We start from the raw sequence: 26,203 nt of genomic DNA on the forward strand, positions 1-26,203 counted from the left end.
GAGCCGCCTGTCACACTCACTAGCTTCCCCGCTGAAGAGCGGGGGCGGAAGCGCGCCTCTGGCGGCGCGCGATCGCCCCCTAACTCTTCCCAGGCGGGCGCCGTACATGTACGGGACTTTGACTGGGAGAGCGAGACTGCTACCGTACATCTGCGGCGTGCAGGCGGCAAGTGGTTAAACATTATCCAGGACAATTTGTGCTTTAAGAAGTCAAAAGGTAGCACCAGGGATTTCCAAGATCTTCCAATCGTTATTCTGGCTGCTGTAAAAATGAAGGATGTTAGGCACTGGGTGGGTCTCGGACCTCCACCAACAGGGTGTCCGCGGAGTGCCTGTTGTGGGGATTTAGTCAAATTAGTCCCCATGGAATATATACAATTGTAGACTCCGATCCAGAATCTATGAACTTTTGGGCACATCCACCAGACGTGATGTGCTGTTCCTCTTGGCCACACCCTCAAACACAGGGAGGGAAGCTCAAGGCACCCATTGGGTAATTCTAGCGGGGTCTAAGTACCATTGCATGTGTACATTGTAGTTAGCTTCTATTATGGAGGTGTTTGTAATTGATTTTGCAGCTCCTTGCGCCAGTCTATGCCACTTCACAGGGTCCAAGGCCTCCCCTATAGCTTGTTCCCATTTTTATATATATATATGGGAGTTTGTCATCCATAGATGTCAAAATGCTGTAAACCTTCAATATATACCCTGAACAGATGTCAATGCGTTTACAAAGATATTCCATTGGCGCTGTTTTAGACAAGTCAGAAACCCTTCTCAGTGAAGTTATAAAATTGGCTATCTGATTTTAGCAATAGTATTCCGCAAACGGTAAAGCATGTTGTTCCTTAAGGATTGCCAGTGACCGAACCCCTCTGTGGTCGTGGAAATCTCCTTTTCTCTATCGTCCATTGACAGATGCTGCTCTCATACTTCTTATCCATTGGGTTATGCTGCCCCCTGCAGGAATAGTTTTAGGCAGGAAAAAAGTAATTCTCCCCGCCCACGGGGCTGTCCCCATAGGCATAACCCCACACCCTCTGCTCCAGCAAACCAGTTTGTTTCTGTCTAGAGAAGGAGTAGGACCTAAGTTTCCTGCTGAAAGTTTTTTATTCTTTTCAGAATATTTTGATTTATTTCTTGTTACTCACTTAGCTAGTTAGTGTTTAGGGGGATCCTCCTGGTGATCTGCAAGCAATGCCGGCTGGGGTTTAACACTGGATAATCTAGATCCTTAAGGTTTCTCCAGTGTGAGTGTGAGCAGGTTATAGTCCCGCACTAGGCCTGGGAGGCCATGAGTGGGAGGTGGTTCTGCCTGGAGCGGAGCCCACCCGGTCCATGGTATAGTGAGTAAATGTAGTCCCCCTTGCCCCTCGATGGCCTAGGGGAGATGTGGGCACTGTCCTGGGGATAATAGGAATTGGACTTCCTAAAAGATCCCTATTGCCTGTCAGGTTTCCCGGCCTTGTGCCCTGTCCCCCTTTCCCGCACCCTGGGGGGTGCTGTGGCTGGGGCGCCTGGCGTCCTGGGGGTTGCAATGGTACCCTTTTGCCTGCTGTGTCTAGTGGTAGATCCTTGAGGCCTTCATATTGGGGGTCCCTGACCGCATGGCACACTGTGGGCGCCGCCAACTTTAGTGTGGGCAATGTAAAATATTTTTCCCATTGACTTGTATGGGACAGCCATTTTCCCTGTGCTTCCTATTGATTTGCATTGGCAGCCATTTAGGAGTAGCCCTATGAAGCTACACAGGCAGCGTGACCTTTCACATACCAGGCTGATGTCATATCCTGTGACTCCCTCTTCCTGCTGCACAGTCCGATTCAGGAGGTTTCCTCTGGAGGTGGTAAAGTACTGGGGTCTTTGTGGGCATATCCCTGCACACTCTGTTGTCGGTATATATTTAAGGGGGGACTTCGCAGATCGCGGCGATCGACAGTGGTAACTGCGTTAGGCGTTTTTAAAGTGACAGTACTCCTTTTTTCTGTTGCATTGAATATGGAGTTCCAGGCAGTAAATTCACCCTCAGACCCACTTAGTGCGACGCCCGGATCGCAGTCGCTGGCCACGATTTCAGCAGCTCTGGAAACCCTGGCGACCAAGGTCGATTTTGTAATGAAAAAAGTTACTAGCCGAAAACGGCCGCAGCCTTCTCCATCATTAGTGGGGTCCTCTGATTCAGAGGCTGATATGGTCGCCACGGACGCCCCCCGACCTCAGGGGTCACTGTCCTCGCAATCTGATGGTGAAGAGGACCTATCTTCTTCAGCTGCAGCTTGGAAACGTGCTTTGGTGGAAGCCCTGATTGTTTCAGTAAGGGAAACTTTAAAAACGGCAGATAAGCCCAAGCCGGCGGGGACACGGGTGTCTTTTGGCTCCCGCAAGACCCAAAAATCGAGCAGGGTTTCTCTTACGTCCTCCGACAGTCGCCGCCACCTCTAAGTCATCACTATTGGGTATTGACTTCCGCTCCACAGGAGTAGCTAGGCATAAGACTTAGTCAAAAGAACAAAGACATTTGCATATACACACCCATGGGGGCTGTCCCACTGGTCAATACCCCCCTGCAGTGAACACTCCCAACTCAGTTTGTTTCTGCCTAGCGTCAGGAGTAGTTAGGATTTCCCTGTGCTGGGGCTCCGGTCTCAGCCTTCTGATCTTTTTATTTGATTTTCTTTCAAAAATGTCAGTTTTTTCTTATTATACTAGCTGTTTCTTTTGTCAGCTTTAGTTTTTAATCGACTCTTCGGATGAAGATGGATTCTTGCGGAGCTGGGAATCGGACTGACCGCCCTGGTTCTCCAGGGCAGAGGGTCAGAGGGACCCCAAGCCCGCCATCGATCGTTCAGCCATGGTTCGTCCTGGCATTATGAACGACCCATCCCTGCTCGCAGCAGGGATGCAGCTGTGAGGTGGCTACCTCACTGGACACATCTGCGATATTGCAGTGTAATGTCCTTGGCAAAACGGCATTCCCTGTCAGATGAGGACAGCGGCTTTCCGTTCTGAGAGGCACCCCACGCCATCTGGTACAGGTAAGTACTTCTGTGTGGGGCCTCTGTCTGGGGTGGCAGTCCTGTGTTGCTGTGTGTCCCCCATGTCTGTGCCGGTGTGGGGCTCCTTGTTGCGATCCCTGTGGGCGTTTTCTCTATACATGCGGTGTATATATTTGGGGGCCCCTTCCCCTGTGTCACTTCGGTGTGTGTTTGGGGGTGCAGACGTTGTGTGTGTGGCGGCCGCAGCGGGGAAAAACCGCGCGATCCGCCATCTTTATTTTGGGCAAGCATGTTGGCTTCACTGTGGGCTGATTTACATGCTGTTTTGGCGCCATTCGGCGTGTGGCAAAACGATTGTTCAGGGTTCGTACGGTCATGAAAATCCTGGAAAAGTCATGGGATTTTGACATGACACTTTCCAGGCCTGGAAAATGAGTAAACTTACTAAGTTTTGGAAAAGTCATGGAAAAGTGTTGTGCAACTATTTATTTTTGTCTCTGGGCCCCCTGTATTCTGTGGGAGCGGGGGACAGTAAGTGGACTATTTTCTCTGTTTCGGGTTTAGGCAGATTAATCCGCTGAAGCCTGATCACTGGTCTCTTCAATATGAATAGACTGTGACAGGCTGGGAACTCTGTGGCGGATTGATCCACTGAAACTAAGAAATCGTGCATATACTGTCCAGCTCTCAGGGACGTACCAGCGAGGGGGGGCGCGTGCACTGGGGGGTGTCAGGCCGGTGTCCGCGGGGCCGCCCGCATCTGTGTAAAGAAGGCAGCGGCAGAAGGAAGGTCAGTGAGGAGTCTCGTGTGGAATGTCAGTGAGGAGTCTCGTGTGGAATGTCAGTGAGGAGTCTCGTGTGGAATGTCAGTGAGGAGTCTCGTGTGGAAGGTCAGTGAGGAGTCTCGTGTGGAAGGTCAGTGAGGAGTCTCGTGTGGAAGGTCAGTGAGGAGTCTCGTGTGGAAGGTCAGTGAGGAGTCTCGTGTGGAAGGTCAGTGAGGAGTCTCGTGTGGAAGGTCAGTGAGGAGTCTCGTGTGGAAGGTCAGTGAGGAGTCTCGTGTGGAAGGTCAGTGAGGAGTCTCGTGTGGAATGTCAGTGAGGAGTCTCGTGTGGAATGTCAGTGAGGAGTCTCGTTTGGAATGTCAGTGAGGAGTCTCGTGTGGAAGGTCAGTGAGGAGTCTCGTGTGGAAGGTCAGTGAGGAGTCTCGTGTGGAAGGTCAGTGAGGGGTCTCGTGTGGAATGTCAGTGAGGAGTCTCGTGTGGAATGTCAGTGAGGAGTGTCGTTTGGAATGTCAGTGAGGAGTCTCGTTTGGAATGTCAGTGAGGAGTCTCGTTTGGAATGTCAGCGAGGTGTCTCGTTTGGAATGTCAGTGAGGAGTCTCGTGTGGAAGGTCAGCGAGGAGTCTCGTGTGGAAGGTCAGCGAGGAGTCTCGTGTGGAAGGTCAGCGAGGAGTCTCGTGTGGAAGGTCAGTGAGGAGTCTCGTGTGGAATGTCAGTGAGGAGTCTCGTGTGGAAGGTCAGTGAGGAGTCTCGTGTGGAATGTCAGTGAGGAGTCTCGTTTGGAATGTCAGTGAGGAGTCTCGTGTGCTGGATAGGAGGGGGATGGGATGGGACAGCTGCATAGAGAGGCATTGAACTTTCATATTCCTCATGTCACTGAATGTTGTTTCTACTCCTCTCAGAAGTTGCACTAGGAATATGGAAAGTTCAATTCCTCTATATGCAGCTGCCCCATCCCCCTCCTATACAACTTCCTTTGCTTGCCCCCCTAAGTGCTCTTTTAGCCCCCTCCGTGCTCTTAGTCTGGCTCCCCCAGTGATCTCCACCCCCTCTGTGCTCCCTGGCTCCCCCTCAGTGATTTTCTGTCCCCCCCCAGACAGTGCTCTCCAGTTCCCCCCCTCCCCCTGTGCTCTACATCCCCCCTGGTTTTCCCTGCCTGCCCCTCCCCCAGTGCTCTCCACTCCCCTGTGCCTTCCAACCCCCCTGCAAGCCTCTAACCACCTCCTGTATCATGTCCGCAGCCTCTAACTATCTCCTGTATCATGTTCGCAGCCTCTAACTACCTCCTGTATCATGTCCGCAGCCTCTAACCATCTCCTGTATCATGTCCGCAGCTCTAACTACCTCCTGTATCATGTCCGCAGCCTCTAACTACCTCCTGTATCATGTCCGCAGCCTCTAACTACCTCCTGTATCATGTCCGCAGCCTCTAACTACCTCCTGTATCATGTCCGCAGCCTCTAACTACCTCCTGTATCATGTCCGCAGCCTCTAACTACCTCCTGTATCATGTCCGCAGCCTCTAACTACCTCCTGTATCATGTCCGCAGCCTCTAACTACCTCCTGTATCATGTCCGCAGCCTCTAACCATCTCCTGTACCATGTCCGCAGCCTCTAACTACCTCCTGTATCATGTCCTCAGCCTCCAACCATCTCCTGTACCATGTCCACAGCCTCTAACTACCTCCTGTATCATGTCCGCAGCCTCTAACCATCTCCTGTACCATGTCCGCAGCCTCTAACTACCTCCTGTATCATGTCTGCAGCCTCTAACTACCTCCTGTACCATGTCCGCAGCCTCTAACTACCTCCTGTATCATGTCCACAGCCTCTAACCACCTCCTGTACCATGTCCGCAGCCTCTAACCACCTCCTGTACCATGTCCACAGCCTTTGACCACCTCCTGTACCATGTCCACAGCCTCTAACCATCTCTTCTATCATGTCCGTAATCTCTGACCATCTCTTGTCTTTTATCATGTCTGCAGTCTCTGAGGGGGTCTGGAGAGGAGTCAAAAGTGGGAGTGCTGTCGGGATGGGGATCACAGGAGAAGTCAGACATGTGTGGACTGGGGAGAGGAGACTACAGGATAAAACCAGAGCATTGTGCACCTAAGAGGAGGTCAGTGACAGTGCTGTCCGGCCAGTCTGAGGGGGGGGGGTCACTGATGTAAGGGGGCACTGTTATAAAGTTTTCTCCTTGTATCAGGACCCCCCTCCCTTCCTTAGTGCATTCACTCTGTGGAAAGTGGTCTTTGGTCACCAGAGTCCCCCCCCCTACATCAGAGTTCTCAGATTTTTCACCCGTGCGCTCGAAGTGACACCCGCTCCCAGCTGCGGCAGTGGTGCTTCCATCTCATCCACTGTAAAACAAGGGACCATTTTGAGTCGCGCTGTATCCAGAAACGAAACCCTAACTGCAGAGGTACTGTACACTACAATGATTGTCATTTATTTTAGTAAAAATATGCTGGGTGTGACATGGATTTTCTTCTTATTTAATGTGTATACATAGACATTTCATGAAACTTTAGGTCATGAATATTTACGTAAAGTCATGGAAAAGTCATGGAATTTTATTGGTTAAAATGTGTATGAACCCTGATTGCACATGTCGGCGGCCATTTTCCCGAAGTCTCCCATTCAGCCCTATGGGCAGCCATTTTCCCTGGGTCATTTGCAGCTTATAGTTCAGCCTCTCATGACCTCACTTCCTTTTCCTCTGAAGCAGCGATCTAGGTGGTAACACTCTGTGGGGCTCTGCAGACTGTCTCTCCATAACCTTCTGTTTTGTCATTTCTGGCTGTTTTCTTCTCCTATTGGGGGTCTTTGGTCACTGTACATATAGCGGTGGGCTGCGCACTCCGCAGTGGTTTTAAAGGGACAGTACCCTTTTATTGCACTGTTATTTTCACCTTGGGCAATGGAATCTCAGGACAGCAAATTCCCTCCAGCCCTGGTGGGGGACCCCAGTCCTGCTGTGGCTCCTGTTATGCCTGATTTGGCAGCTGTAGTGGCGTCTTTAGTGTCCAAAATGGAGGTGCTGATGGCTGAACCTGCTGCTAGGAAGAGGCCCAGATTATCTCTCCTGATTCAGAAGGTGATATGGCTGCTGCGACGGGCGTGCCCTTTTCAGGGTCTCGCTCATCCTTAGACCCGCTAGGGTCTGAGGGGGAGGCGGAGGTGGAGGGGGTTGATGAAGAACGCACGACCATTGAGAACGCACGACCACGGATGAGTTGATTGTTTCTGTAAAAGAAACACTACATTTGGAGGATGAGCCCAGTCCTCCGGGCATTGTGTCCTCTTTTGGTACTCACAGGACCCGCAAGTTGGCGCAGGTTTTTCCTTGCCCCGCTGAGTTTCATCACACTGTAAATGAACTGCGGCGCACTTTAAAACGTCCATTTATGGTACCTAGTCGGTTTAAGTTACTTTATCCCTTTGCACCGGCAACGGAATCGCGATGGTGTGTGCCTCCACAGGTGGATCACACTGTGGCAGTATTGAACAAGGCTACCTTGATTCCTACTGAGGAGACCCCGGTTTTTTGGGATCCCACGGACAGGAGGTTGGAGTCTCTGGCCCGCCATTCCTACGCGGTTGCGGTTTCCTTGTTCAAGCCTGTTTTCGCGTCCGTTCTGGTGGCTCAGGCGGTGGCTGATTGGACTAAGGTGCTTAGGAGCAACCTTGTGTCTGATTCTGTCCCACCTGCCAGGCTGGCTATGGTGGATCAAATTCACCAAGGAGTCATGTATTTGTGCGATGCGGCCTTAAATGAGGCCCCTTTGGTAGCACATCTATCTAGTGTCGCGGTGCTTAACCGTCGACTGATCTAGCTGAAGAGCTGGTCGGCTGACCAGACATCACGGAAAACAGTTGCTGATTTTCCCTATGCTGGTTCTCGCCTTTTTGGCGAGGCGTTGGATACCTTGGTAAAAGGCGTCACAGGGGGCAAGAGCACCATGCTGCCCCAGAACCCGAAGCACAAGTCCTTTCGTGGCAAGCGGGGTTCTGCCTCTTGACCCAACCAGGGGTCCTTTCGTGCCTTTCGGAATCAAACCAAGGGCAAGCCCTTCAAGGGCCAAGGTAGCCAGAAAAAGCCCTGGACAGGCAAGCAGAAGTCCGGCAGTGCCGGTGTGGCGGGTCAATCCGCCTCTGCCTGAAGGGGCGCCCTCACCCGTTTCAGGGGTGGGGGGACGTTTGCGCGGTTTCCTCCAACCTTGGCTGCTCCGAATTCCGGACAGGTGGGTTCAGGAAATCATTCGATCAGGGTACAAGATCGAATTCCTTTCCCGGCCGGCGGACAGATTTTTTCCCTCAAATCTTCATTTGACCCCAGGGCGCCTGCAGAACCTGCATCAAGCGGTGCAGGACCTCCTTGCCCAGGGGGTGATTGTCCCGGTGCCTCATCGGGACAGGTTTCGGGGGTTTTATTCTAATCTGTTCACTGTGCCCAGAAATGAGGGCAAGGTGCGTCCTATTCTGGACCTGAAAGCTCTGAACCGCTTCATGCGTGTTCGAAAGTTCTGTATGGAATCTCTCCACTCGGTGGTGGCCTCCCTGAGTCCAGGGGTATTCCTGGCCTCTATAGACCTGAAGGATGCGTACCTACACATCCCCATTTTCGAGGGTCACCAGAGGTACCTTCGGTTCGCTATAGCAGAGGACCACTATCAGTTTGTGGCGTTACCTTTCGGTCTCGCTTCGGCTCCAAGGGTCTTTACCAAAGTGTTGGCGCCTGTTCTAGGCCTGCTGAGGGCTCAGGGCATTGCGGTCTTGGGATATCTGGACGATCTCCTCTTAAGATCGAGTGTCCGCCAGGACCTACTGCGCGATCTGTCCACCACGGTACAGACGCTCCAGGAGTTCGGATGGACCATCAACGTACAGAAGTCGACCTTGTCTCCTTCGGTTCGTCTTCCCTATCTGGGAATGGTTCTGGACTCTGCTCAAGCAAAGGTGTTCTTGCCGGAGGACAAGCTCCGGACCTTACAGGACGAGATCAGGTCCCTCAGGGACAAGCCATCCTCGTCACTCAGGACCTGCATGCGGTCCCTAGGGTTGATGGTATCGGCCTTCGAGGCGATACCCTTTGCTCAGTTTCACACACAGTCTCTTCAAGCGGAGATCCTGGCCAGGTGGGACAGGCTACCTCAGTCCTTGGATCTGAGTGTCTCATTGAGTTGCCGGACCAGAATGGATCTTCTGTGGTGGCTTCAGTCTCCGGGCTGTGTCAGAAGGGAAATCCTTCCGTCCGTTGCTGTGGACGGTGATTACCACGGATGCCAGCCTGTCGGGCTGGGGTGGAGTCCTGGACAACCTGTCTGCCCAGGGCACTTGGTCGGGGGAGGAATCCTCCCTTCCGATCAACATTTTGGAATTGAGACCGATCAAACTCTGTCTCTTCCAGTGGTCTGATCGTCTTCAGGGCTGTCTGGTTTGGGTACAGACGGACAATGCTACCGCGGTGGCTTACATCAACCACCAAGGGGGCACCAGGAGTGCCCAGGCGGCCCGGGAGGTGACCAACATTCTGTCTTGGGCCGAGACTCATGTCCCGGCAATCTCAGCAGTTCACATTCCGGGTGTGGAGAATTGGCAGGCCGACTAACTGAGCCGCCAGACCCTGGACCAGGGGGAATGGTCCCTGCACCCGGAGGTCTTCAAAATGCTGTGTGCGAGGTGGGGATCCCCGGACTTGGATCTGTTCGCGTCTTGGCTAAACCACAAGGTGGAAAGGTTCGTGGCAAGAACGCGCGATCCTCTGGCAGACGCCTCGGATGCGTTGGTGGCCCCTTGGCATCAGTATCGTCTGATGTATGCCTTTCCTCCGATTCAGTTGTTGTCCAGGTTCCTTTGCAGGTTAGCCTCGGAACCGCACTTGGTGATTCTGGTAGCGCCGGACTGGCCACGCCGGTCCTGGTACGCCGACATTGTTCACCTGGCAGTGGCGCCTCCTTGGCGGCTGCCAGTGCGGGAAGATCTACTGTCTCAGAGACCGATCTTCCATCCTGCTTTACAGTCGCTGGCTTTAACGGCTTGGCTGTTGAGACCCAGGTCCTGAGAGACAGGGGTCTCTCCCCTGAGGTCATTCCTACTCTGATCAAGGCTAGGAAAACCTCCTCTGGTAAAATCTATTACCGTACCTGGAAAGCTTATTTCGCTTGGTGTGAGTCCAGGGGGGTCTCCCCTCGCTCGTACTCGGTATCGAGAGTGTTGGCTTTCCTCCAGTCGGGGGTGGACCAGCGCCTGGCGCCGGCCACGATAAAGGGCCAGGTGTCTGCACTGGCTATTCTTTTCCAACGCCCTGTGGCGTCTCATTCCTTGATTCGCACCTTCATTCAAGGTGTGCGACATTTGGATCCTCCCAGGAGGGAGCCGTTACCACCATGGGACTTGAACTTGGTTCTGTCTGTATTGCAGCGTTCTCCCTGTGAGAACATCCGGGAGATATCGTTGCCTCTGCTGTCTAAGAAGGTTGCGGTTTTAGTGGCAATCACTTCGGCTCGGCTTACTTGGTAATTCACAAGGATAAGGTGGTCTTGCGACCACACCCGTCTTTTCTTCCTAAGGTGGTCTCTGAGTTCCACCTTAATGAGGACATTGTCCTGCCTTCGCTTTGTACGAAGCCTAAGCATCCCAAGGAGGTTGCATTGCATTCCTTGGATGTTGTCAGGGCGATCAGGGTTTACCTGTCGTCCACTGAATCATTTCGGAAGACGGATTTCCTCTTTGTCCTTCCTGAGGGACCTCTGAAGGGCATGGCTGCGTCTGCAGCGACCTTTGCTAAATGGATCAGACAGACCATTGAACAGGCCTATGCTTTGAAGGAACGGGTTCCACCCTTCCCTGTTAAGGCGCACTCTACCAGATCTTTGAGTGCGTCCTGGGCCTATTGGCATCGAGCCTCGGTGGCCCAGGTGTGCAAGGCTGCGACTTGGTCGTCGGTGCACACCTTTTCCAAATTCTATAAGGTGGATGTTCTGGCATCAGCTGATGCCTCCTTTGGCCGCAAAGTTCTCAGTGCGGCAGTGCCATAGGGGACCCTTGTTTTTGTTGTGGGTCCCTGACTGTTGGGGTTGTTATCCCCTGGGTTATTTGCTTTCCTGGGCTGTTGCTCCTGTTGAGCCTTTTCTATTGCCCAGAAGGTTCTCTTACTGTGCTTGTAAGGTTCCTTTCTCTGATGTGGGTACTGCGTTGCCTTTTCTACAGTTGCGTCTCCCACCCCTCATGTCTACACTGCTTTGGGACATCCCAATAGTGATGACTTAGAGGTGGCGGCGACTGTCGGAGGACGTAAGAGAAAACTGAATTTTTGTAAAATCTTACCTGTAAAATTCCTTTCTCTGAGTCCTCCGACAGTCGCCGCCCCCGCCCCTCTTTTGGGGTTTTTTCTTTTACACTTACTGCTATGCTACCAAACTGAGTTGGGAGTGTTCACTGCAGGGGGGTATTGACCAGTGGGACAGCCCCCATGGGTGTGTATATGCAAATGTCTTTGTTCTTTTGACTAAGTCTTATGCCTAGCTTCTCCTGCGGAGCAGAAGTCAATACCCAATAGTGATGACTTAGCGGTGGCGGCGACTGTTGGAGGACTCAGAGAAAGGAATTTTACAGGTAAGATTTTACAAAAATTCAGTTTTTTCCTTGTCCTGAGAATTTTCATGATATTGTTAATGACCAATGGCGGCGCATCAAGCATGTGCTAGTAGTACCTAAGCACGTTAAATGCCGTTGTGGTCAGGGAATAGAGCCCAGATGGATGACATAGCATAATTAAAAACTACGGTAGTAGCGTGCCAAAACCGTCGTTCGGGCAGGCCTGTGAAATAGGGCAAAAGGAAAGCGTGCAAGTAACCTTTAATGCAAGTGCAACGTTTATACAAGGAAAAGACACAATCGTGAGTCATTCGGCTAAGACTCGGAATGCCTGTCTGAGCTCGCCTTCGGGTTGGGGTATATACCTGCAGTAAGCGGAGGATTTCCACCGTCCTAGTCTCTTGAGTATATGCACGGGAATGCCATGGCTGGAGGCCGCGGTGGCTGCCCCTATGCAAAATGAATGACCGGAGAAAGCAGCGGGATCACACCCCAACTTACTCAGCAGTGTTCTAAGGTACTTTACAAACCTGGGCGTGGTGAGAGGCCTGCCATGAAGGCTCAGCAGGGGAGCATCGCTGGCCTGACCCGCCATGCCCGGATAAAGGCGGTCCAGCAACTGGACTGGGCACCATCTATTGTAAGGAGGATACAGTGGTATCTCGACTGGTGGCCCTAATTGATTGGTCTTTTACTGGCGGAGTGACAGGACAAAATGGTTGTCCACCTTAACTAGGTCCGCCCTCCTTAACATGTTGGCGGTGCTGAGCAAGTTCCCCACGGTGAACTCATTAGGCCGCAGAAACCCGTAGAAGGCCAGATACACTGCTGTCTTGATGGCATCATTGGTCCCTGCCTCAAATGGCTTAGTATCCAACAGGTTGGACAAAGCCCGGAACCTGCTGCTGTCAATTGGTTGACGACCCGTGGGCTTGTGGCCTTCCAACCGAAGGATGCCTTTTAGAATGTTCTTGACGGGACTTGACGTCATGAAAGTACCGTGACTGGGGTACGTGTTGACAATGTGAAACTGAACTCCAGAGAGATAGAGTTTGATTGTGCTGTGCGCCAGTTTCAAGTTTAAATGGCAAAAGGAAGAAAAAGCCACGATGGTGTCCAAAGACAACGGGTCCAAGATATTGCACTCTGTGATGAACCTCAAGAAGATGGTCAGAGCCCGCGCGTAAGAACGTCTGGTGTTCGGCGACAGTGCTGACTGGGCTAGCATGTTCCCGTGGGCCATGAGAACAGCTAATCCAGGATGAGTTCCCGGAACGGTGGTGGTTCGTCCGGGATTTCCTCTGCCTTGGGATGTGCCTGGAAAAAGACCTGCAAATTGGACCGAGACAGGGCATCAGCTGCTATGTTAAGAACTGCTCGCATGCTCGCAAACCAAGTGGAATTGTAAAGTGGCGGCCAGCCAAGTGAGCCTTCTGACTAAACTCATGATGGTAAGGGAGGAAGACCGCCCCCTGTTGATGATCTCGCCCGCTGCCATGTTGTCGGTGAAGCACTTTGCAGTTTGGCCCGCCCAAAGGTGCCCCCAAACCCTGGCAGCTGCCACTATGGGGTAAATTTCAAAAAGGGCCGAGGTGGAGTTGAAGGATGGCAGGTTTAAGGTTTCAGGCGGCCAACTATCCCTGAACCACCTGTTGCCCCAAATGGCTGCGAACCCGCTAAGGCCAGCCGCGTCAGTCCATAATACCGGAGAGCAGTCTGTGACAAGCGGGATGAACATGTTCATGCCATTCCAATGGGCCAGGAACTCGCCCCACATGGACAAGTCCGCCCTGGCCTGACTGTCCAGCGTGATGAAGCTGTCCTCGTGCGGAAGACCTGGGAGCAGGCTGAGAAGTCGGGACACAAAAGCACGGCCTTGGGGGATGACCCTCATGGCGAAGTTCAGAGAACCGAGGAGGGACTGCAGTTCCCTCCGCGTCGTGGAACCTCTGTGGAGGAAAGACTCAACCTCAGCCTTGATTCTCTGAACTTTGTCTGCAGGAAGGCTGGCCTGCATGGTGACTGAGTCCAGGCAAATGCCTAAAAAGGTCAGCTTGGTGGTGGGGCCTATGGTCTTGGCTGGAGCCACCGGAACCCCCAAGGTGGAAAAAACCCTCACAGCCTTGGTTAAACTGGGTGGTGTGGCGGTGTGACTTTCTACAGTCAAGAAATCATCCAGATAATGAATTACCACTGGACAGCGGCTGATGTTTAGAAGGAGCCAGCACAGGGTTTCCACAAAAGTGTCAAAAATTTTTGGGCTACTTTTGGCCCCGAAAGTCAGGCGGACAGCAAAATAGTAAGACCCCCCCCCCCCCCACTTGACGCCGTGCAGGTGCCATAGTGACTGATGAATGGGCAGTAGTTTAAAGGCATCGGATATGTCAGTCTTGCCGAGCCAGGCAGCTTCGCCGGCCTGCAAGATCGCCTGGATGGCATTGTCTACGGAAGCGTATTGTAGAGAAAATTCCTCAGAGGGAATGAGAGAATTGAGGCTAGGCGTGACAACAGAATGAGGAGCCGAAAGGTCAATAATTAAACGCTTTTTATTGTATTTCCCGGTGGCAATGCCCAACGGGTTGGTACGCCAACAAGAAAAAGGTGGTGTGTCAAAAGGCCCAATCATGAAACCCTTGGCCACCTCAGCTTGTAACAAGGTGTTGACTGTGGAGGGGTCGGACAGTGCAGACTGCAAATTATTGCACTCCACCGTGGTTGCTGGTAGAGCGACTAACCTTGTCTGAAACCCTTCTGTGAAACCCTGGTTAAGAAAATTAACTAAATCCTGAGCAGGGTGGGACTCCAGGAGGGAAGCCAGGGTGTCCATGTGCAATTCGTTCAGTCATTTCTTTGGGAAGAGTATGTTGGGGCACATGGTCTTGGCGTGTGCCCGGAAGCAAGTAGAGCAGATATGTAACAACCTGCAGGCGCTGAAACTGCAACCACCTGCATTAAAATTGTTACAGACCTGTGTCTTGCCCAGGAACACGATGGGCCTGCCTAGCCTGTCTTTGGAAGCTTTCTGGTCGACTCTGCTGGTACCCGGGGTGACGTCGCTGGTGACGGTGGAACTGGATTCAAAGGCACACAAGTTGGTGGGATGGGAAAAAGCAGCACAGTTGGCGCAGGCCGGTGGAGCGAGCCCAGTGGCGGCAGAATAACTCCATGTCCAATTGGCCCCAGTCTGGCCGGACGTTGAATTGGGCGAAGGTGGCAGCCGCTTTGGCGGAAAAAGAAAGGTGGTAGTCATAGAATGCTGAGTCGCCATACTTGTACCCCAACTCGACCACCTTGTGCATGTACAAATCCAGTTCCTCCCTTCGGTTCGGTAAATTGAAGCACATCACATCCCTAAACAGACCGAAAGCCAACACGAACTCCGGGATGGTCAATTTCTTGCTCAACCTGGGTTTTTGGCCTTAAGCACCACAGAAAGTTCGCCGTAGTTATACGACTTACTTTCGACAACGTCCTGGGAAGCTAAAAGCAAGGTCATAAGGTTGACATCCTTGCCCTCCAGGATGTCTTTCTTGACACTAGGAGGGACCATGTGAGCTGGCGTGATGATGTGTGAGATAGAGGCCGGGAGGTAAGAGTACCTGCGACGACACTCTGCGAGACCACTGGGGTGGCAACCTGGGAGGGTGGGAAACCCCGGGAATGCCGAGGGGACGGGAGCCGGGGTTTCCAATTTCTCCATCCTCTGATTCAGGCTGTTGATGGAGGACAAGATGGACGCCATCGTGGCCTGAATCCCAGCTAAAGTCTCGTGCACATTGTCCTGCGATCCGAGCCCCGACGGCGGAACTGTGTTGGTCTTTAGGATCCTGAAAAGTTCAGCTTTCCTGGCAGTGGCCGGGAATGGAATTCTTCTCCGTCTTAATTCGGCGATGATCCTTGGGATGGTCCAAGCGCTCAACGGGCCAGGGCTCGTCAAGACTTGGCTTCCTTCTGCGATAGGGACTGACGTCAGAGTAGGAGGCCTGACTGGCGTGCTAGGAAGGGAGAAGCTATCTCCTATGTCTGACGCGTGAGACATCCTGGAAAACATGAAGAGAAAGGTCACGGAACATGAGCGTAAAATATTTGACGGGAGGGCATGCCCCCTCCCCCTCCAAGGTTTCCCGAGAGGAGACCAGCGCTAGCGAGCGGGACGTGAGGCCCTAACTAACCCAGCGGTGGATAGAGGCACTGTCTGAGTTGGCCCTGTGCTGTGCCAAGTAATGAAATGGCGGGGTGTAGGCCTCTGGAAGGTGACGCCCTTTCTACGCTAGTGGGGTGACTGAGACTCTAGCTATGATTTGGGCCGATGTATGGACCAAGTGAGACGGCACACCTTCGATAACTTGTGAGGTGTCTGAAAAGGCTTGATTGAACGTCCGATGAAGTTCGTGCGTGCTGCCTGTATGGGTGAAAAAACTGTTGGCGCCTGAAGTGAGATGACATAAGCGCCTGACTCAAACAACTGACATGCCCTGTGGACGCCAACCCTAGGTGTATCGAGAGGGGCTGTACGAGGTGCCCACCAGAACCGAGGGAAGGAGAGATGTGGTCCACCCCCCTGAATGAACGTTTCACCGGAAGTGAACCAGGAATGTGGTTGGAGCGTATCCTTGTGTGACAAGGCCGTGCGTGATGGCCGGAAGCCAGGTGAGGGGGGCGGGAGCGTGGCCCCCCCACATGCGGAGAGTACAAAGACCTCTGTGGCCGAATTGCCCCAGAGTTGTGACTAAAGAGAGGGAAACAGTTTGTGGTGCCTGAAATAAACGTCAACGAACATCGAGAAAAACAAAAAAAACATATGTAACAAAACAAAGTTATAGTGACTCAACGTGATGGCAAAGAAAACGCAAGATGCAAGAGTGAGGCTGGCCAGTGGGAGGGAGGCCCAGCCAGGGGGCTGCCTGTGCGAGTTGAGAGCTGGTGCGAACCAAAGGTGCGATTAAAAGGCAAAGAAAGCTGCTTCACGGGATTCCTTTTTTTTTTTTTTTTTTTACCGCAACCAACTATCTAGGTGTATGTGACCTGAAAGCATGGAAATTAAATAATCGGAAAACATGATTGAGGAACAAGATTTGCAGGGTTCCTGACCAGGTTTGCAGTTGTTACAATGAGGAGAACAAGTTTTGAAAATGACAGTGAATAAAATTTCAGATGTAATTTCCCAATAGACCACTGGGTGTCGCCAGTGAGCCCGAAATGCAGCCTGTGCTGAGAGACGGGGAACCTGTGAAGTGAACTGTCCCGAGGGAGAAGCTATACACGGAAATGAATGCGAGCTGTCGCGCGGGTGGTGAAGAGAGAGGTGGGGGGCAGGCTGATGGTGGGTGACCGGGGGGGGGTGAATTTGATGGTGCCCGGAGGTGGGAGCGCCCCAAAGAACTTACAATGGGGAGGACGGATGGCCGGGCAGTGAAAAGTGCAAGGGCTGGCAGGGAGCCGGGGGATAATGTCAGACCCCCCCCCCCCCCAGGGAGGCCGTGGACCACCCCAGGGAGTGCAGACATGATCAGGAACGGCCAGGACGATCTACTCCCCCCCCCCCCCCCCATGCGGCAGCCTGAGAAAGGTAGGTCCAGGCTGGGGAGACAAGCTGTGTGAGTGAAGGAAGGAAGGAGCAGGGAGGTTGTACGGCTGGTGATGGAGGGAGGGAGGTGGGTGGGGAGACCGGGCCCCAGCTCCCCCTCCCCAGTACTCACAGTGAGCCGGGTGCCTGATGGCCGACCCGAAAGTGTCCTCGTGGAGCTCTGCAAACTGACTGGTGGGTGTGACACGAACCAGACAAACGATCCCAGAGGCAGCCCAGAAGAGGCGGGGGCCTGCCTTTATATAGGCGGCTCCTCCCCTCCCACAACTTTAGGCTCCGCCTTCCCATTTATCCCTTTGCTGAGGCGGTTTCCAACCGTTGGACGGTACCGCCCAAGGTGGATCATCCTGTTTCTAGGTTGAACAAATCTACTATAGTGCCTGTGGAATATTCCCTTGTTTTTACGGATCTGGTGGACAGGCGTGTGGAATCTCTTTCCTGACATTTTCATGTGTTGGCGGGTTCTATTCTAAAAATGGGTTTTGTGTCTGTTTTAGTATCCCAGACGGTTACGGAATGGGTGAAGGCTCTGAAGGGAAACTTGGATCCTGACATAGTTCCCCTGGAGCTGATGGAACTTATGGACCAGATGACCCAGGCCCTGGTGTTCCTGTGTGATGCGTCCTTGGATGCGGCTCCCCTGCTGGCTAGAGTGTCGGCGGTGAGGATTGCCTTAAGACGCATGGTTTGGCTGAAGAGCTGGTTGGCTGACCAGGCTTCCAAGAAAGCCCAGACAGATCTTCCTTTTCTGGGAGATCGATTATTTGGCGACTCGCTGGATGAGTTGAGCAAGGGTCTGACTGGTGGGAAGAGTACTCTTCTTCCTCAATCCTCCAAAGGTAATGCAACCCCGTACTAAGCGAGGGGCCTTCCTTTACCGCTCATAGACGGTTTTTTTCGTGCCCCCAGGGCTCAAGAAAAAGGTAAGCCGTTCAGAGCTTCTGGAGGGACTAAAAAGCACTGGGTCAAACCCAAGACCAGTCAGCCTGGAGGGGCACCCTCACCCGCTTCTGGGGTGGGGGGATGTCTGCGCTTCTTTCAGGAACCCTGGACTTCCTTCATTCAAGACAAATGGGTTCACAAACTGATTCGTTCCTGGTACAAGATAGTGGACAGGTTCTTTCAGTCAAATCTTCACCTGTCTCCGGATCACTTGAAAGATCTCTGGGAGTCCGTGCAGGATCTCCTGGCTCAAGGAGTGATTGTTACTCCGCAGCAATGCTTTCAAGGTTTCTATTCAAGCCTTTTTACGGTGCCCAATAAGGAGGGCAAGGTGCATCCAATCCTGGACCTCAAGGCTCTGAACTGCTTTGTGTGGGTGCAGAAGTTTCGAATGGAGCCCACTGGGTCGGTGGTGGCATCCTTGAATCAGGGGGATTTTCTGGCCTCCATCAATATCAAAGATGCGTATTTGCATGTCCACATCTTCGAGGGACATCAGCAATTCCTCCGCTTTGCGGTGGCAGAGGAGCATTTTCATTTTGTGGCGTTACCCTTTGGTCTCGTCTTTGCTCCTAGAGTTTTTACCAAGGTCCTGGCCCCGGTGCTGGCCTTGTTACGTCAGAGAGGAATTGTGGTTTTGGGATATCTGAACGATCTCCTGTTACGAGCAGACTCTCATTCGGATCTGTTGGGCAACATCTCATTTACAGTTCAGAACCTTCAGGAATTCTGGTGGACGATCAATTTAAAAAAATCTGCTCTGACGCCATCCGTACGGGTCACCTATCTGGTAGTGACACTGGACTCTTCCCTGGCGAGGGTCTTTCTTCCATTGGAAAAGCTTCAGAAGTTGCATAGTGTGATCAAGTTGCTGATGGAAACCTGATCAGTCTTCCCTACGGACTTGCATGAGGGCCCTGGGTCTGATGGTATTGACCTTCGAGGCGGTCCCGTTTCCTCAGTCTCACTCAAGGCCTCTGCAAAAAGAGATTCTTCCAAAATGAAACAGGAACCCTCGATCGTTGGACCAGAAGATTAGGTTGAGCCATCTCACAAGGTCGGCTCTATTCTGGTGGATCCAGTCCCCAGCTGTGTGTCAGGGCAAGTACTTCCTGCCAATGTTCTGGACGGTGGTCACCACGGACGCCAGCCTGGGGTGCATTGCTGGGAAAGCTCAGTGCCCAGGGGACTTGGTCGACAGAAGAGTCTTCCTTGCCGATCAATATTCTGGAGCTCAGGGCGATCAAGCTTTGTCTGTCCCACTGGACGTGTCGGCTACTGGGTCTCTGGTTTGGATACAGTCGGACAATACCACGGCTGTGGCTTATATCAATCATCAAGGGGGCACCAAGAGTGCCCTGGCGAACATGGAGGTGGCTGAGATTCTGTTTTGAGCGGAAGACAATGTTCCAGCTCTTTCCGTAGTCCACATTCCGGGTGTGGAGAATTGGCAGGCGGATTACCTGAATCATCAGGTGCTGGATCAAGTGGAATGGTCCCTTCATCCGGAGGTGTTTCATCTCCTGTGTGTCCGACGGGGGACTCCGGAGGTGGATCTGTTTGTGTCTTGCCTCAACAGAAAAGTTCAGTGGTTTGTGGCCAGGTCTCTGGATCCTCTGGCCGACGCCACAGACACTTCGGTGGCTCCTTGGAGCCAGTATCGACTGATTTATGTCTTCCCTACGCTTGTACTCCTGCCGTGCTTTCTTCGCAGGGTGGCGGTGGAAGGCATTCCAGTTGTTCTGGTAGCACCAGACTGGCCTCAGTGGTCTTGGTACGCAGACCTGGTAAAAATGGTCATAGATCCTCCATGGAGACTTCCTCTGCAGGAGGATCTTCTGTCTCAGGGACTGATCTTCCATCATGCTTTATGGTCGCTGGCTTTAACGGCGTGGCTGTTGAAAGCAAGGTGTTGAGGGGTAGAGGCCTTTCTGACTCGGTGATTCCTACACTTTTGAAGGCCAGGAAATCAACGTCCAGGAAGATATATCATTGTACGTGGAAATCGTACATTTCGTGGTGTGAATCGATGCAGCTGCACCCTCGCTTGTTTTCTGTAGCTAGGGTTTTGGCCTTTTTACAAAAAGGGTTTGAGCAGCGATTGGCTTTGGGCACTATCAAGGGCCAAGTGTTGGCCTTTGCTATTTACTTCCAACGTTCGTTGGCTACTAATAGCTTGATTCTCACCTATATTTAGGGGGTGCGCCACCTGGCTCCTCTGAGGAGATCCCTGTTGCCTCTGTGGAATCTCAATCTAGTTTTGTCTGTTCTTCAAAAGCCTCCCTTTGAGAATATCAGGGGGATTTCTCTGCATTCTTTGTCGCAGAAGGTTGTTTTTCTGGTGACTATTACTTCTGCTCGCAGAGTGTCTGAGTTGGCGACGTTACATATAGTAGGCGAGGTTGAATAAAGACAATAGTCCATCCAGTTCAACCTGTGTAGGTGTGTGTGACTGTAATCATCTAACATAGCCCTCAATCTCCTGATCCTTGAGATGTAAGTCTAAGAGTCTTTTGAAAGTCACCATACTACCCGCAGAAACCACCTCTTGTGGTAGACAATTCCACAATCTTGTAGCCCTAACAGTAAAGAACCCCCCACGTTGCCTGAGGTTAAAACGCTTCTCCTCTAATCGCATTGTATGTCCTCGAGTCCTCATGCAATTCCTTCGAATGAACAGCTTTTCTTCTAAGCTGAGATCCCCATTAAGATATTTATAAATTGCTATCATGTCCCCTCTCAGACGTCTTTTCTCCAGGGAAAATAAATCGAGCGATTGCAGCCGCTCTTCATAGGTAAGGTCCTCCAACCCCCTAATCAGTTTAGTTGCCCTTCTCTGGACTTTCTCCAGCTCCAACACATCCCTCCTGAGGACTGGCGACCAGAACTGGACAGAATACTCCAGATGCGGTCGGACCAGAGTTTTATAAAGTGGAAGGATTATAGTCTTATCTCTGGAATACATCCCTTTCTTTATGCATGCTAATATTCTGTTGGCTTTGGAAGCTGCCGCTTGGCATTGCATGCTGTTGCCTAATCTATCATCAACTAAGACTCCCAAATCTTTCTCCATTTTTGATTCCCCCAAGGGTTCCCCTCCTAACGTGTATTGTGTTTTTATGTTTTTGGTCCCCAAGTGCAAAACCTTACACTTCTCCACATTAAACCTCATTTGCCATGTCGTTGCCCACTCCGTAATTTTGTCCAGGTCATTCTGTAGGATATCTGCTTCATGCTGTGCAGTTATTGCCCTGGCCAATTTTGTGTCATCTGCAAAAACTGATAACGAACTACTGATCCCTTCCTCAATGCTGTTTATGAATAAATTGAACAAGGTTGGTCCCAGGACTGAGCCCTGGGGCACCCCGCTTACTACCTCAGACCAGTCTGAGTATGCGCTGTTTATTACTACCCTTTGGACACGGCCTTTTAGCCAATTCCGTATCCAAGAGCAAACCCTGCTGTCGATACCTGCAGACCTTATTTTATAAATTAAGCGCTTGTGGGGAACTGTATCAAACGCCTTAGCGAAATCCAAGTACACCACATCCACTGGTCTCCCCCTATCTAGCTCACAGCTCACTTCCTCGTAGAATGCTAAGAGATTGGTTTGACAAGAACGCCCATTTGTAAACCCGTGCTGGTTACTACTGATGATGTTGTTGTCTTTAGCATACTCTACGATATAGTCCCTTATCATCCCCTCCAAAAGTTTACATATTATTGATGTCAGACTGACAGGCCTATAATTTCCCGGGATATGTCTCTGGCCCTTTTTGAATATCGGAATCACGTTAGCCTTCCTCCAATCCCCTGGTACATCTCCTGTCCTAATACTGTCAGCAAAGATCAGGAACAGTGGTCTAGATATAACCATACTGAGTTCCTTGAGCACTCTCGGATGTACGCCATCCGGGCCTGGTGATTTGTTTGTGTTAAGTTTATCCAGTCTTTCCCTGATTTCCCCCTCTGTTAGCCATAGTGGCAAGTCCTGTGTATTACTACTAACCATACAGTCATGGTCAGTGTACCCTTCCTTTTCCTGCGTAAAGACTGACGAGAAAAAAGAATTCAGCACGGTTGCTTTTTCAGTGTCCTCTGTAACCATCCTCCCATCATCGTTAATTATGTGTGCAATATGCTCTGCCCTAGTTTTTTTGCTGTTGATATATTTAAAGAATTTCTTTGGGTTTTTTTTACTATCCTCCGCTATTTGTCTCTCAAAGTTGATTTTAGCCATCTTGAGTTCGTGTTTACACTTCTTATTTTCCTCCTTGTATTGCTGGAAGGCCGATACTGTGCCCTCTGATTTATATTTCTTGAAGGCCAATTTTTTTCCCCTAATAAGTTTTTTAACGCTACGGTTTAGCCAGCCAGGTTTGGCTTTGTCTCTTCTAAATTTATTCCCCATAGGAATGCACTGCAAGATGCCTTTGCTTAATATTGTTCTAAAGCATTCCCATTTTTCCTCTGTGGTCAGTGATCCCAGGGTTTGGTCCCAGTTTACCCTTTCCATCAATGAGTACAATTTTGGAAAGTCTGCCCTTCTGAAGTTTAGGGTTCTTATGTTCCCCACTTGCCTTTTTATATTGTTATTTATACTAAATGTGATCATCCTGTGATCACTAGAGCCCAGGTTGTCCTGGACTCCTACCTCCGAGATTATGTCTGGGTCATTAGTGATCAATAGATCCAGGATAGCATTCTCTCTAGTAGGGGAATCCACCAACTGCGACATGTAGTTATCCTGTAAGGTTTCCGTGAATAGCCGGGCCTTATGCGAGTGTGCAGTCCCCTCTTCCCAGTCAATGTCGGGATAATTGAAGTCCCCCAATATGATGACTGATCCTAGTTTTGCCGCTTTACCTATTAGTGCTAAAAATTCCAGCTCTACCTCCTCCCCTTGGTTAGGTGGCCTATAGCAAACCCCCACAACTACTTTTCCCTTATCTTCTTCCCTATCGAGTTCAACCCACACAGATTCTAAATCCATGCTCATCCCATCCGTAATGTCACTCCTTTCTAGCACCTTTATATTGTTCTTGACATAGAGACATACCCCTCCCCCTCTTTTACCAACCCTGTCCTTCCGGTACACCGAATACCCTTGGATATTGGCCAGCCAGTCATGTGAGGGGTCGAACCAAGTCTCCGCTATTCCCACAAGGTCTATGTCTTCCTCATGTACTAACATTTCCAACTCATCCATCTTATTAGCTAGGCTCCTGGCATTAGCATATACCCCTCTTAGTTTTACGGAAGTTAAACGTGATTGGCGGTTTTGTTTATTTCTGTTTGGTCTGCTGTTCTCCCGCACAGACCCGTTGTCCTGTCGTTCACCTTATTTGGCGGTCCACAGATATAAAGTGGTACTCTGACCTAATCCATCTTTCCTCCCTAAGGTGGTATCAGATTGTCATCTCAAAGAAGACATTGTGCTGCCTTCCTTATGTCCTAAGCCTAAGCATCCCTTGGAAATTGCCTTGCACTCTCTGGATGTGGTTCGGGCGATAAGGGTTTATCTGACGGTAACTGAGACTTTTAGGAGATCAGACTCTTTTTGCTTACTAAAGGACCTTGAAAAGGTTTGGCTGCGTCTGCTGCGACCATATCCAGATGTTTCAGGCAGACGGTTGTACAGGCTTATTCACTCAAGTGTCAGGTTCCTCCTTTCCCTGTGAAGGCGCATTCTACTAGAGCACTGAGTGCCTCTTGGACTTTTCGCCATCAGGCCTCAGTAGTGCAAGTTTGTAAAGCAGCGACGTGGTCGTTTGTGCAAACTTACAAAGTTCTACAAGGTTGATTTGTTGACATCTTCAGATGCTTCCGTTGGCCGCAAGGTTTTGCAGGCTGCTGTTTCATAAGAGAATAGTTAATTTCTCTTTAGGGATTTTTTCTCCTGGGTGAGCTCCTGTTATTCTTGGTTGTGCTTCGTGTTACCCAGTAGGCTAAGATTAGCCTTTGGAGTTTGTTACTACCTGGTTGCGTTCTTCCCACCCCTCATGCCTACACTGCTTTGGGACGTCCCAATGGATAAGAAGTATGAGAGCTGCGTCTGTCAATGGATGATAGAGAAAACTGGATTTTTGTAAGAACTTAACGTAAAATCTTTTTCTATGAAGTCCATTGACAGACGCAGCACCCGCCCCTCTGATATGGGGATGGTTTTTGAATCTTCTTCAATGCTTACAACTAAACTGGTTTGTTGAAGCAGAGGGTGTGGGGTTATGCCTATGGGGACAGCCCTGTGGGCGTGGAGAATTACTTTTTTCCTGCCTAGAACTACTCCTGCAGGGGGCAGTATAACCCAATGGATAAGAAGTATGAGAGCTGCGTCTGTCAATGAACAGGAGAAAGGGGAGCATGGGTTGATCTAAAATTGTGTTTTAAGGATAGCCTGTCCTACAATCCTACAGAAAAAGTAAGTGTGAGGCATAAAAGAGGGGGTCGGACTTTGGCTTCGTAACCATAACAGGTGGCTTACTGGGTTCATAGGTAGAATGGAGGATTCCAGCTGCATCCAAATTACATGGCATTGTTTAGTGTGATAAGTAATCAATGGAGACAGCTGGGCAGCCTGAAAGTATCGAAGCAGGTCTGGAGTTCTTAAGTCTTCCCTTACTCTTGGAGCATAAAGTTTCTTTCTATTCACCCTAGGCCCCTGGTCTCCCCAATCCTACATTAAAGCGGAATTGCACCCTGGAAAAAAAATTTTAGATAAAAAATACCCCCGGGACAGTCAGGGCTAGTGCATTTAAGCAACGATAGCCTCTGAATTGTCCCGTTTCAATTACCTTTTAGAAGAAATACTTACCTTGAAAATGTCTTGTCCAGCGCTGCCATCTCAGGTGTGGGCAGCTGAAGCCGGAGTGTACTGCTTCAACATCCACCATTGGACAGTGGATTAGGAACTTAAGAGCTTATGCTCATAACATGTTGTCACCCATGTAACGTGTGGCAGCAAAAAGGTGAGCTGTGATTCCCACATGTTGCACATACTGTATTTGTCATTGGGCAGCCGATGTTTCTGTGCTGAGTGCACACTCATTATGTGCTGCTGTTGGGACCAGCTCCTGATCATGTGACCACCTTGACAGCCAATCAGTGGTCACATGATTGCCCATCCTTCTCCTTTCCCCCACTCCAGACATACAGACCCTATTAACCACATGCCAACCACACTTTAGCGAAATTACAGCTACAATGGGGCCAGCTGGTTCTGGGAGGGCAATTGAAGTTCTCCCCTGCTCGTGCTCCCCCTGGGGTGTGCATCCAGAAGTGTCTGTAATCACTTGGTCGGCGAGACCCATTGCTTCACGGATTGGGGTAAAGGGCCAATCACAGGGGCCCTTTACAACGTGATCGCTCTGTCTAATAACAGAGCGATCGCTTTGTCAACAAACAGACGTCATGTCCAGTTCAACTCTCCTCACACCGATACAGCACGTCAATACAGGGAGACACTTAGCAGCAGCGCGAGTGTGGTTTATTTGCCATTCCCTACCGTGCTCATCAGTGCCCTACGGTGCCATTACAGTGTTTATCAGTGCCATCAGTGAGTGCTCATCAGTGCCACTACAGTGCCCTATTAGCGCTCATCAGTGCCCGATATTGCACATCAGTGCAACCCTATCAGTGGATTCTCACCAGTGTCCGTCAGTGCTGTAAAAATGTGTTTTCATTTTCTTTCCACATTTTCCCAAAACGTTTGCATGTTCAAAAGACTCATTATGCCTCAGAACATACGTTGGGGTGTTTGCTTTCCAAAATGGGGTCGTTTTGTTGGCGTTTCTATTGTTCTGGTGCTCCAGGGCCTGTTAATATGACAATTTTGTGGGGGGAAAAAACTTCTCTTTCGTTCATTGACGGACACAGCTCCATATCTTCTTTGACTCTGGGGTTATGCTGCTCTCCATAGGAGTAGGACTAGGTGGAAGCAAAACTTGACTACGCCCCTAGGGCCATCCTAGGGCGTAAACTTCCTGCTATTGGACTTCAGTTTTTTTCTGCCTAGTCAGTAGTAAGGACCTGGTTCCCTGCTGGGATCTGCGGTCCTGGCATTTTTTTTCTCTTCCTTTATTATTTTCTGTTTCTGTGAGAACTACAATCAACTTCTGGACTGAGCGACGCACTGGATATCCTAGACCCTTACGGTCTTCCCAGTCTGGCCAGCGAGGCTGGCTGGCGAGTGAAACACCTCGCGAGCCCTCAATGCCTTGGTCGCGATAATGGTCACGGCCAGAGTCGCAGCGTACTTCTGACCCAGAGCACCCCCATTCCAAGATGGCGCTGTGGA

At 50.9% G+C, this 26,203-nt stretch overlaps 1 protein-coding gene and 1 pseudogene across 2 annotated transcripts in view; one reads left to right on the forward strand and one right to left on the reverse strand.

The window, feature by feature from the left end:
- LOC309551770 (uncharacterized protein) overlaps window positions 1-26,203 on the forward strand; it is a 216,763-nt gene that overhangs the window by 144,349 nt on the left and 46,211 nt on the right. The gene's annotated exons all lie outside the window — the stretch shown is intronic.
- On the reverse strand, window positions 14,221-15,417 carry LOC309550175 (annotated as a pseudogene). The gene has a single exon. The product of its transcript is annotated as an uncharacterized misc_RNA (transcript).

This window comes from Pelophylax lessonae, assembly GCF_965119305.1.
Source record: "Pelophylax lessonae genome assembly, chromosome: 3".
In the NCBI taxonomy this organism is placed as follows: Eukaryota; Metazoa; Chordata; class Amphibia; order Anura; family Ranidae; genus Pelophylax; species Pelophylax lessonae.